Raw genomic sequence first — 13959 nt, forward strand, 5'->3', positions numbered from 1 at the left:
GACAGAAAAGCGAAGTTTTGGGGTGTATAAATGAAGGTATCAATTATTACATGTATAAAACAATGCTTCATACTGGTGGGAAGTCAGATGGCTAGAACAAGAAGACTGGTCAATGTTTAGAGCTCTTTCTGAAGTGCCATTCAAGAAAGACTTTGATGTTCTGGAAAGAATCTAGAGGAAAGCCAAGTGAGCACAGAGAGACCAGAAAACTGCATCATAACTGCAGCACTTTGCCAAAAGAAGAGAAGATGAAGGGGACACATGAAAAGTTTTGCATTATAAAAAGACCTTTTGAAATGCAACAGGAATAATTTTGCCCATGTCAAACAGGACAAAAAGAAACTGGTTAAGCTACCATAGGAAAGTTGTGGATGGGATGTCTGCAAAAAAATATTTCTTACAGTAAAATCAGTAAAGCCTTTGATAAACCACAGGGAGCAAATGTAGACTCTCCATCTTTTAAGGTCTTTTGAAAAGTGTCCGAAAAACACCCATGGGAGTGATGACTGAGACTGCCTTGGGGCTGGAAAGTGGATTGGTTCGTGTCTTGAAATCTCTTCAAGCCGTGCTGCCCTATGCTTTGAAGGACTTCCAGCAGTCAAAGGAGATTGATCCTCAAAGTGCAGTGCCAACAAAGATCTCTTCAGGGGTGGGCAGAGTAAATGGCCTTTGAAACAAATAAGAATTACAGGGGATTTGAGGTATATAAATTTATAAGTTTATACATGTGCAATATTTCCTGTTCCCTAACAGTAATACTTTTCCTGTTCAAGTTGGCAAAGAAAATTGATTTTGTTTTTCCTACTTTATTTTTTGAGAAAGGATGTTGTTGTTTTGTTTTGTTTTGTTTTAGAAGTTAATGGGAGAAAGTAGCATTTTTTTTTTTCCCCTTAGAAAACAAATTAAAATCTGGCACCACTTACCATGCCATCGCGATGAATTTCAGTATGAACTCCATTGTGCAAATGTTACAAATCTTATAAAATCACAAAATGTCTCCACTGAAGTGACAAACAAGATTAAGGTATCAAATTTAATATTACTCTATGAATTTAATGGAACAGTTCCTACCAAATTAGCACTAGCTGGGGGGAACAGGAGTTTCAGTCACACTTAGTAAACAGCAAACTTCCGTGTGCTTGATACACCATACTCTGAGGAGCAGTATCCTGTCCTTAGCTGATTCCTCTTCCAGAGTTGTTCTCCTCTCATAAGGATTCATCTAATCTCACTGGTGCAGAGAATGTGTGTAAGGGGACCAGCAATGTTTGGTGGGCCATGTTGCTAATGGAGACAGAAGATGCTGCTGTACTTGGGAGAATTCTGCCTATTTCCATGATAGCATGAGTTTTCTGCATTTTAGGAGATCTTGTGGAAGTTAAAGTCTATGTATTTTTTAGCTGAACACAGTGGACTTTGTCTGCTACCTGTTTCTCTGTCTCCTTATTTCACAGTGAGAACAACAGTGATCATGAAAAGTGTAGAGCAGATACAGTGTCACATTATCACAAATAAATTTCTGTGTTAATGTAATTGATTATTTATGTACATTATCAATAGAAAATGTGGAAAATAACATAATAAAACAATTTCCCATAGAAAGACAGATTTAGGGAAAATGTTATGACAGTAGGCATTTTGGACTAATGTTAATATCAAAGAATGGCAGAAGAGCATGTAGCAAAGGATGTGCTAGTTTCTGAATGCTAAAGTCTAATAAAGAATAGAACAGTTATTAGTACAGCCACATACAATACAGGGAATCATTTACAGCAGCAGAATGCTAATAATAAACTAAAAAGTCCCACAGAAACAGATATTTGTTGTTTTTATATTTTCATCGAACAGACCAATAGTGAAGTATGATTTTTCTTACTACATTCTAATAAACAGCTGTTGTCCTGACCAGACACTACGTAAAAATCACAGATGAAAGAGCATTTACTTTTAATTAAGAGTAGGTGGATAGTTACTTCATTACCAGCTGCTAATCACCAATAAAGATTTTATTCTTCTTGCCAAGGAAGAAATTTTGGTAATTAAATCTACCTTGAAAAGCATAAAATAAAGGCTTTTGTTTTGTTTTTGTTTTACAATATGATATTTATTTCTTTTGAGCCATTGCACAGTCTATTTTTACCTTGGGAACTAGGAGTACAAAAAGGGATTTAGGACCTCATGGTCCCTCGGTATTTCTCTCTGTGCTGCCCATTACCAAACCTTATTCTCTTTGCTGCAAACACACAGATTGCTCCTATCTTGTGATCTCAATTTACCAGTTGTGTGATTTGACTCCTGCCTATTAGAGATGCTTGAATCTCTTTCTTTTGGCAGTGACTTTTTTTTTTTCTTTTTCTTCTTCCCAATGGAAAATTGCCTCCTTCCATATTGAAAAGATCTCCATGGACTTTAATGTGAGTTCTGACAGCTGGGACAGGATTCAGTTACCTGAACATATGTGGCTATTGATATCTTAGATGTTCTGGTTCATCATATTTAGCTTCCATCTGGTCAGGAGCAGTACAGATGCTCCCTAGATTCACCAGTGTGGGTGTCTTCAGTAACCTGAGGTTTCTCAAATATCAATAGATGCCATATTAGGACAAGTAAACTGAGCACCTGGGCCAGAAATTTTATCTCCTGCGTACCTATATTTAGATGCAGAAAATAAGATGTCAAAATCTCAGTGTGGCTCTTGTCCCTAACCTAAAAGTCTAATTATGACATTCTTTTTCACAGATTAAAGTGAGTCATCTCCAGAAGGTGCATCAAACAAAACTTGGGTGAGTTTCTTTATATTTTCTTCTTGTTCTTCAATCTTAAGTCTAGGGACTTAGAAATTAGTAATCAGATGTATACAGTCCCCAGCAGAATGGGAGCTCAACCTGGAAGAGGAGCTAGTTCTTAATGCAGTCCAAAAGTTAACACGGCAATACCCAAGTGGTGGTCATGATGTTGACTATGCACTGTTAACACCAGCACAAGATGAGTTAAGTCAAGTGTTCACCCATGGTGGTCCTGGGACCACAGATAAGCCTGAGTTTGTGGTTATTCTGCAGATGGCTTAAAACTGTAAAAAGTTTGGCCAAAAAGTAGGGGTTCTGTTTGCATTGGTTACTGTAGTAATGAGAAGAGCAAGAAACATATTATTATTTTGATTACACAGTAGTAACTGAGGAATTACACAACGTGGTAATTCAGGAATTCTTAAAGAGAAAAGGGAACCATAATTAACTAGTCTATCTTGCAACACAGTCCCTTATTTGAGGACATGACATAATAACATGGGAGTAATCTCTCTTTACAAACCTAAGTACTATAGAAATAGTTCTCAGCTCAAACAATTTGTTCACCTTAGGGAAATACTGGCATAATGCTTTCTGAAGGGGAAAAAAATGAAATATATGAAAATGAACGTATTAATGAGTGTGGAGATGGGATAAATTATGATAGTTATTACATATTTTCAATTTTGGGGGGGGGAGAATACATTCTAACTATGACTGTAGTATCAAGTATGTAACTAGGTATCAGATTCAATGTCTTTTCATGTACAGGTTGAAAACCCCTTTCAGTGTTTTATTTTAATTTTGAAGACTATATAATTAGAGTCATGAAGCTGTCTTCAGGGTTCAGGAGAAAGACCAAAAATGAAATTAGCCCAATAAACAAAGACTCTGTTTTTGCCATCCCAGACATTTTTTTTTTTTTTTTTTTTTTTTTTTAATGTCAGTTTCAGCTGGGTTAGAGTTAATTTTCTTCACACTGGCTGGTGTGGTGCCATATATTGGATTTAGGAGGAAAATAATGTTGATATACCAATGTTTTAGTTTGTAAGGGATAGGTTAGACACAGCGTCTGTTATTTTGTAATCCAGAAGTTGGATTAGCTGCAGTGTCTGTTATTTTGTAAGGAGATCCAGAGACCTTCTCCGATAGTGCTGCATAGTGTTGAACAGGGTAAGCATGTGCCAAGCCCCAGCATGTTGCAGTGATTTGTGTCTCCCTGGAACTGCCAGGGTGATGGCATATTTTTTCCAAACATTTTACTAGTTTTTCAGGATTCTGCACTTGTTCATTCTATCCCAGACATAACCTGGATGACTTATTAATTTTAAGACTGCAGGATCATCATGTCACAGAGTGCAGGATATCTGTGATCTAATTGTTATGCCATCTGACCCCTGAAGAGACTTAACTCCATCATTTAACGAGGACTTTACATATTCTCAGGGGTTCTCTCTGTAAGAACTTATTTTTATTTATTTATTTATTTATTCTACAAATTCTCTATTTTCCCACTCTTTAGCAATATCTATAAAAAATAGAATTTGTCAACATTGTTCTCTTTGCTTACTCCACAACGCTTCTAGTACCTCCCAGAGGTATATGTGTTCCTTAATTAAAACCCTAAGAAAAATAACATCCATACTTGCCCTGGCGAAAAAGGGAAGAGACATCTATCAAAATAGTGATACTCATGAAACTAGCTCAAGAAGTTCATCCATGGACAAGTTCTGAGCCTTGTGTCTTTCCCATAAAATTGAAATGTCACATCTAATTGAAGCTCTTCCAAAAGCAGTTGTTCCATAACTGATGAACCTCTTTGAAGTATATCAACACATTTCTATATCATACTTGCAGATCCTCATCCACCTACACATTATATTTGCCATATTTTGATGTCTTTCAGTGACAGATAAATAGCAGAAAAAAACAATAAGTGCAAGTTGTTTTATTATTACAGTCCCCCGTAAACACAGGGAATAACAAAATAACCAACCAAACAGAACAGGTTTCTCTTGGATTACCCATAACTACAAATACCAGTTTTGCAAGCCTCAATCTAGCTACAATAACTAAGGCAACTATTTTAACCCCTCTTCTAACACTATGAAAATGCTGATTTAATTCTTGTATGACAGATATCTGCTGAATTTCAAAGATCTGCACTGATAGTGATTCACAGTCTCCCTTGGCAGCCAACTCCACAGCCTAATACTTCTAGTTATGAAGTTTTTCCTAATATTCGATCTAATGCCTCCCTGCTGTCTTGTAAACACATAACGATGAGAGGGAATAACTGATGCTTGTCTCTTTTGTAACATCTCTTTTAACCATTCCCAGTTAATCACCTCTCATTTTCTCTCTGGAATCACATGCCCAATTCTTTAAAGCTTCTCTCTGAGGTCTTATTTGCCCAGCTTCTTCATTCTAACAGCTTTCTCTGAGCTCCCTCTGGTCCCTCTGTCTTATTTAATAGCAAAGTTGCAGTGTTTACAAGCATATGGAAACAGAAGGAAAATATAACAGAACCTTAAAAAGTAATAAAAGTAATCCCAGGATTTTTTTTTTTTTTTTTTCCCCTACATCAGAGCCAAGAAAAAAGCTCTGCAGAGCCACTTAATTTTGGAGATTTCTTTTGAATGCCATGTTAAAGACTGCTCTTCTATTAACACCTAAATGTGATCAAAAGGGCCATGACACTTCACCTGATGATGGCATAAAGAGAGCAACAAACAACTTGGAGCATTTTACATGTTATTGCAGCTACAGCTCTGCCCAACAGACCTAGAGGAGTTCGTGCAAGGATTCAAGCTGTGCTGCACATCAGTGCCTTCATTCTTGCAGACTCATTGGAACTTGAATCTGCAGTTACTGAGGTATTTCAAAAACTGACAGAGAAACATATGCTCAAAAAGAGGAAGTAAAGTGAAATATATTATTTATTTTATTTTAGCATCATGTGCACCATATCAGCTGTGCCAGCAGGGACTCGGGAAGGAGTTTTACTCCTCCAGGCAAGGCCTGCATGAAGAGACCATGTTTGGGAAGTGTTGATATCTTTCATCTTCCACCTACAAGAATTTCTCTCACTTTTTCCCTAACGTGTTTGAAGTGTTTTGTGGCCATACCTGTAGCATCCTGACTTTCAGCTGACTTGTGCCTGCAGCTTCTCTGCAACTCCCTGGCCCCTCCTGCTCACTGAAATAATCAGTTTTGTAGCTCTGGGGTTTCCAGATCAGTGAACTGTGTAGAAATATTTAACATTTTTTGTCCAAAAGAAAATGACTCTACCATTATTTTCTCCTATCTGATCAAAAGCCTGCAGGAAGTTGGACTGAGGGCATTATCTCGATTTTGTGGTTTTCCGAGCTTTGTTCCTCACGAAGACAAAAGGAGAGTGTTGAGAATGACTGAACCACACTATCGGGAATGGACAGTATGACCAACTGATGTCTGAAATAGCAAAAGTCATAAAACTCCTTATTTGTTCTCTGATCAGAAAGGGGGAAATGTAGTAATTTCCCTCTCTGATTCCCCTCTCCCTGTGTCAGGACACCCAAGTGTTAGCAAAACACCAGATCCATACCAGGGTGGGGGCACAGACTTGTGCAGGAAGAAATAAACTGCAAACAAAGCAGGCTGGTAACCTTATCAAAGAAGCTGTGTCAGAGGCAGGAAACTATTTACAAATCTAGTCCGCTGCTGGGAAGTTGGTGTTGTCAGATATAAGTGTGGCAGAACTTGTGGCAGCGGTGATTCTCCTCTGGTACGTTTTTGCTGGATGAGCAAGGAGGTTCAAAAACTGCATTATTTGTCACGCACAAATGTATGACACATTGCAATGATGTGCAGTAATCAGCATCAACGAGCGGTAATTGAAGATTCAGCATTCATTGTGTAATAGCAATAAGCAGCATTTCACACGGCTGGTAGTTGCAGTGAGCTGTGTTGCTTTGCACGGAGGGGTGAAAAGAAATACACATTTCCCCCTTATGTGAACAGCAAGGAAGACACAGAAATCTGCCTTCCAGTCTGATTCACCATTTCTGTTAGTAAAACGGTGCGTATCTCATTTCCTGGGAAGTTGCAAGTAGTGAAATGATTCTTGATGCGTAGTTCTTACACGCGAACCAGTAGTGACTGAGTAATCTGGAGTTGGGATGGGGTAAGAGGGTAAAGTTTCAGGAATGGCTTGATTTGTGGGACATAAGACACTTGCACTGTCAACTGCAAAGGGCATCTCCATATGTGCAGACGTTGGCATTGACATCATGCATCTCACCATGGTTATTAGATCAATGTTTGCCTCTGATCACACATTCACATGGTGTTACTGAAACTCTTGAGTATCACTACAGAAAGAAGTTGGTTCTAGGAGCTATAATGTGCAAAGTAAATTTTGAAAACCTTCCTGAAGAAGGTTCTGTCTTTTGGTTTTTGTGTTTGGTTTGTAGCTTTTTTGTTGTTGTTTTATTTTTGTTTTCAAGACACGTATAACCAGTTTTAACTTTGTCATTTTTATTTATTTTATTTATTTATTTTTAGGAAATATTTTTTTCCTAGACGTTATCATAGTATGCACATTCTCTTAGAGATGTATGAGTGTATGCACATTCATTTTTTAACTCTGTTTTCCACTTACTATAAACAGCATTTATGATGATCAGTTTGTTTGCTTGTTTATTTATTTACTTTTTATTTTGGAATTTCATTTGCCCAAAAGTAAGAAAAATTTTGACCTTTCATCTGCTGCATAAACTGCACAAGTTACACGAACCCAGTTTCCTTTTTTTTTTTTTTTTTTTCACATTACCTTATTTATAGAAATAGGTGAAAAATGAGTCCTGGGCCATATCACTGACCCTCCATTCTGCTATAAGACATTTCCTGTTTAAGTGAATATAGACAGTTTCAAGTAGAAGCAGTGGGCAACCCTAGTACCTTGTTGTGCCTCATAAGCTCTGCTCCTTAGGTTCAAATAATGAATTCAAGGTATACTAATTAATTTTGCAAAATAGATTTACTCTACCAGCTATACTGAAAAATTCTGTCTGCCCAGAACATGCCAATCAGTGTTTTGTGAACTCTCACCAAAGATTTACAAGCTGAAATGGTCCTCAAATTTCACCTCATCACACCAAGCGCTGGCCCACTGGGTAAAAGGTGCCTGTTCTCATAGACTTTTGTGCAAGCTGTGTTTTCACCAGCTCTGAGTGTGAATTAACTCATCCCTTGGTAGGTTCATCTGATTCACACTGACAGGACGTATATGGGCAATTACCAGATGTCAGGTGATAAATCTGCAACCCTGACAGTTTCCCAAGAATGTGTCAGTTTGTGCGTTAGGTCCTACACTACTAGATCTATCTCCCACGTTTGAAAAGGTCAGAAGTTCATTCCACTTGACTCAGGCAAAAAGAAAATCTTGCAACCAAAGATGAGAGATTGAGCAATAATTTTCAAAAGGGTGAAGAGCAACAGCTGTGAAGGAAGGGAGAGCTCTGTTTATACAAAGTGGTTTATTGTAAACCTTCAGTGAGATCAGAGCAGTGCCAGCCCAGTGGTTAAAGGACACAAGTGGATTGGAAACTGTATTTAAAAAGAACAAAACAATATAAGCAGTATCTTCATCTGTTCAGAGCACTTACAACATTATGAAAGAGAGTGATAAAAAAAAAAAAAAAAAAAGGCACAAAGTTCTTGACTGTAGCGCTATGATAGTCAGGCATCTTACATGCTCAAATATATGATGCTTATTGGATTTTATGTCTTTGCCACCCTTCTAGCCTAGACAAGGAAATTAGAGTAGCTTAGCTACATACTTCTTCAAAGCAACATTTTATTGTTTCTTCCTTTTTCTTCCCTGATACTGGTTTTCAAGAAAAGAGTGGATACAGAGTTCAGCAGGTAATCTGTTGGGATCTTTCAAACTCAGCCATTACAGAGAAAAATAAAATAAATAAAATTAAAATAAAATAATAAAATAAAATTCTGTAAAAAGAAAAAATAAAGTTAGGAGATTACAAATACAACAACAAGAACAAAAGGGGTCTGCACAAAAATTGTGGTGAGGGAAGAAGAAATTTCATATCAAGTCTGACACCAGAGTATCCTTTTAAAGAGGTATGTATTATGTTGTATCACGTACTATGCAGAGACATTCCCCTGCTCTTTCCCATATCTTTTTATAATATTGAAAACCCCTCAGAAGTACAGGTCATTGAGGATCATGTTTAAATCCTCAAAATCAGAGTTCTGTGGTTTAGCCCTGGCAGGCAGCTAAGTACCATGCAACCCCTCGCTCATTCTCCCCACATGGGATGGGGGACAGAATAAAGAGTAAAAGTGCGAGAACTCTTGGGTTGAGATAAAGACAGTTTAGTAGGTAAAGCCAAAGCTGCACACACAAGCAAAGCCAAACCAGTAATTCATTCACTACTTCCCATCAGCAGGCAGATGTTCAGCCACTCCCAGGGGAGCAGAGCTCATCATGCATAACAGTTTATTAGGAAGACAAACACCATTGTTCCAAATGTTCTCCCTCTGTACCTCTGCTTTTGTTGCTGAGCATTACCACATATGGTATGGGATGTCCCTTGGTCAGTCTGGGTCACCTCTCCTGTTTGTGTCCCCTCCCAGCTCATCGTGCACCCCAGGTATCTCACAGCAGGGCAGCACAAGAAGCTAAAAAGTCCTTGGCTCTGTAAGCACTGCTCTGCAACAACTAAAAGCATTGATGTGTTATAACCACTGTTTTCAACACAAATCCAAAACACAGCATCATATCAGCATCTACAAAGAAAATTAACTCTGTCTCAGCCAAAACCATGACACAGACTTATGATAAGCTATAAATACTGTCTCTGACTTCATCCTGTCAATCAAATAAGAACAATAAGCATGATCTGAAAACTATAGCTCAGAGTATTTACGAGTCAGGAAGTAATTAAACTTCACAGAACCTTTCAGAGATAATAAAAAGTTATTTTTGCAGTTTTAATAATAAAATAATCAGTCAGAGCTTGCTGGTAGTGTTCTAATTGCTGCATAAATAAGGGTAATTAATGTCCATGCACGTTCTGCTCCTTTGGCATAGGCATTCTCAGCAAGTCAGAGAGAGGGAAACAGAGGCAATAACATATTACAAGCAAGGTTTTCAGAAGTATCTGAGTGAATCAAGAGCAGAAGTCCCTGGAAAATAATCATAGAATCATAGAATATCCTGAGTTGGAAGGGACTCTTAAGGATCATCAAGTCCAACTCTTGACACCGCACAGGTCTACCCAAAAGTTCAGACCATGTGACTAAGTGCACAGTCCAATCTCTTCTTAAATTCAGACAGGCTCGGTGCAGTGACAACTTCCCTGGGGAGCCTGTTCCAGTGTGCAACCACCCTCTCTGTGAAGAACCCCCTCCTGACGTCCAGCCTAAATTTCCCCTGCCTCAGCTTAACCCCGTTCCCGCGGGTCCTGTCACTAGTGTTAATGGAGAAAAGGTCTCCTGCCTCTTGACAACCCCTTACGAGGAAGTTGTAGACTGCGATGAGGTCTCCCCTCAGCCTCCTCTTCTCCAGGCTGAACAGGCCCAGTGACCTCAGCCGTTCCTCGTACGTCTTCCCCTCCAGGCCTTTCACCATCTTCGTAGCCCTCCTCTGGACACTCTCCAACAGTTTCATGTCCTTTTTATACTGTGGTGCCCAGAACTGCACACAGTACTCGAGGTGAGGCTGCACCAGCGCAGAGTAGAGCGGGACAATCACCTCCCTTGACCTACTAGCGATGCCGTTCTTGATGCACCCCAGGACACGGTTGGCCCTCCTGGCTGCCAGGGCACACTGCTGGCTCATATTCAACTTGCTGTCTACCACGACCCCCAGATCCCTCTCTTCTAGGCTGCTCTCCAGCGTCTCATCGCCCAGTCTGTACATGCAGCCAGGGTTTCCCCGTCCCAGGTGCAGGACCCGGCACTTGCTCTTATTGAACTTCATGCGGTTGGTGATCGCCCAGCTCTCCAACCTGTCCAGATCCCTCTGCAAGGCCTTTACGCCCTCATTTGAGTCCACAACTCCTCCAAGTTTGGTGTCATCAGCAAACTTGCTCAAAATACCCTCTATTCCTACATCCAGATCATTTATAAAAATATTGAAAAGTACCGGCCCTAAAATGGAGCCTTGAGGGACCCCAGTGGTGACCGCCCGCCCAAAATATCCATATTTGGGTTCCTAATCCAGTCCGGTGTCTTTGAAATTCCCACCTTAGGAAAAATAAATGAAACTTGGGTGCTAATCTTGTACATTCATATTTAGGTGCATATTGTGGTTTGACATTAGAGTGCTCTGAAGGTCTGCAAACATTCTCTGATTTTGCTTACCAGCTCTTACTTGGACATCATACCTTTCTTCTCCAGGATAGCAAATATTGCCTAATGTGGCCTGCCTAAGACCAGAAATGGAATTGGTGACTGGGCCAGCAGCAAAATCCAGGGCCCTTCCTCTGCTCCCATTTTCTAGACATTAGCTCATGTTCTTTGTAAACTACATGCTCCAAGTTCACTGCTATCACAGCCTGCATTAAGGTTTAATATGGGATGACTTGGCTTCTGTTATGATTAAATTGAACTCTTATCATAACCCAAATACAAGTTCTCGCTGTGTGTTTTCCCAGAACACAACAATATTGGCTTAATACCAAGCTGGCACTTGGCAGTCTTGACCTTGGCTAGGAAATGATATTTATAGATATGTACACATGCAAACACTCCTATATACACATGCACACACACCCTCACACAGCCACATCCGCACACCATTTCAAGCACTGAGATAAGACAGCGACACTGGGGACCAGGAAATCTCCAGAAGATGCATGGAAGTTGCACATTTATTTGAGATGTCAAAAAATGCCATGATCCAGTTTGAAACACCCAAACACCTGTCCCCACTCTTGGTGGTTGAGAGGCAGCCAAAGCCTTTCAGAGACTGGTATTGAGTCTGTATAAGAAAACTGCTACAAATATTTAAATAAATTTTAAAAAAATATTAATTTTACCTTTTCTTTGTCTACAACCCTAGTGGTAACCAAGACTGCCTTCCTGCCCCTGCTCCCTTTTTCGCTGGGTATGTTCATTAAAAGCAGGCAGCCTTGCCTTCCAGCGTTTCAGGAGGAGGGATGGAGAAACCACACTGAACACCCCATCTATTTGAATACCCTGGCAAGTCACTGGAGGTTCATTCTCTCCTTATTATTCTCATTTGCAGGACCTATGTTTTTAAAGAATGGAGCCCTTCAGTCTGATTAATAAAGGGCTGTGTCCAGATGCCAAATGGACAACACAGGGACACTTTGTACAGATACAGGTTGGCTGTCTTTTCCACTCAGAGGGAGAAGGGCCTAACCCAGAAATGCACTTGGATGGCACTGAAAGCAGTCTGTCAAACCATTGAGGGGTCTCTGCACCTTGTTGGAGCCAGTTTTGGGAGAGGGGGGAGGGAAATCTCCATCCCAAGACTGTCTCTGTCACACTGGGAGATCTACAAATTAACCTTTGATTTTGGTAAAAGTTGGGAAGGGAAAGGGCAATTGCTGGGAGAAACCTCACTGTGTTCAATGCACTTAGGCCATAATCCTGGCAATTTACCCTTAGCTTGGTAAAACCTACTTATCTTATTCTCCCTGAGATCTTCAGGCTGCTTTTTGATGGCCTTCAAAGGGCACTTCTCCTCAGCTGAGTCACAATGTGCTTTGTTCAGCCCTTTCCCAGACAGTAAAAAGGATGCTTTGCAAGAAGCACCCAAAGGAGCTAAATGTAATAAACAACCTCAGTGCAGGAGAGCAATTGTCTCCTAGGACTCTGACACACAACAGCTGTGAAGGCTGAATACAAAATGCACTTTCCACTACAGTGAGCCTTTGCTTGGCAAAGCTTTTACATGAAATGACTTATCTGTGTGGGCAGCAATACTTCCCTCTCGGTCTCATTCTTCCAGCCTCCCTCTCCCAGATCAACCATTGTCAACATCTCAGTCGCAACTGCAACAGAGTCTACCAGTCGTCATTTCTTGGCCTCATTTCAGACCAAGACTGTGTTTTTAAGTTATCTGACAAATCTCTATCAGGTTCACAGGGGCCTGAAATAACTTAATCTAAGGAGAAAATGGTTACAGGTTGCTAGTGGAATAAATACTGGTTTTAGATTTCCTGTCCGTCTCATAGCTCAGATGAAGAGGTGTGTTCCCCTGTGCCATAATGCCAGCCAGCAACAGACTGAATAATGTATCCACCCTATGGTGTGATTTTCTGCTGCACACAGATTTGCACTGGTAATGATCTGCAACGGGCCCACAAGCTTCAGGTTCTGCCCTGACAGGCTGGGGCTGTGCTTTTCTCTTCGTTTTTGTACAACAAAAAAATGTTCTGTAGATGTCTAGCAGCAAAGGGATAGCTCATACAGGCTTAATCACTCCAACTTCATGGAATGTTTGTCGTTAGCTGGATGTGGGCTTTGCCACTAGGTAGATAAGTTTGTGCTGTGTTCCCATTTATTTATCAGACCAAGTTCTGTAGGCACTTCTATTTCTAATGAGGTGGTTGGGTAAAAGAGAAAAATGAAGCAGAATATCCAGGTATTTTCAGCCAGCTGTTAGGCAGCTAGTAACTGCTTAGTGTGCTATAAAAATGCCCCATATAAAAAATAAGAAGGAAAACCAAGTATATAAAATGCTTTAGGACACATTTTTCAACCTGATCTATTTAGGGAAGTTTGCTTTCTTCTGTGACAAAAGAAAATATAAAGAAATTAATGCATAACAGAAAAAAACAGAAGGCTCCATCACGTATAGTCCTGGTGAAAGCTGTACTTCTGTGAGCTGTACTGAAATTTTGAGAAGGGAAAACACAAGGAGAGGTTGATCAAGGGTAAGTAAATGCATAGTACCATCAAAAAATGGCTACAGCAAATCAGAACCCAGACAGCAGGTACACATATCTGCATGTGTCGTGTGTGTTTCTGGAACACATTAAGAACCAACAGATTAACTTCATAAATTAAGTTTTTTGGTTTCTTGCCTCCTGTCTCCAAAGAGAGGAGGTTTTTTGGTTTTAAAAAAAAGAGAGGAGGTTTTTTGGTTTCTTGTCTCCTGTCTCCTCCCATTCAATCATCTCTTACCACCCTTTCC

At 39.9% G+C, this 13959-nt stretch overlaps 1 long non-coding RNA gene across 1 annotated transcript; it reads left to right on the plus strand.

The window, feature by feature from the left end:
- Nucleotides 1-2130: 2130 nt before the first annotated feature.
- On the plus strand, nt 2131-7187 carry LOC118162855. Its single transcript, XR_004748667.1, has 3 exons — nt 2131-2414; nt 2740-2783; nt 5740-7187. It is a non-coding gene; the product is annotated as an uncharacterized LOC118162855 (long non-coding RNA).
- Nucleotides 7188-13959: the final 6772 nt, after the last annotated feature.

The sequence above is a fragment of the Oxyura jamaicensis genome, chromosome 2 (genome assembly GCF_011077185.1).
Source record: "Oxyura jamaicensis isolate SHBP4307 breed ruddy duck chromosome 2, BPBGC_Ojam_1.0, whole genome shotgun sequence".
In the NCBI taxonomy this organism is placed as follows: domain Eukaryota; kingdom Metazoa; phylum Chordata; class Aves; order Anseriformes; family Anatidae; genus Oxyura; species Oxyura jamaicensis.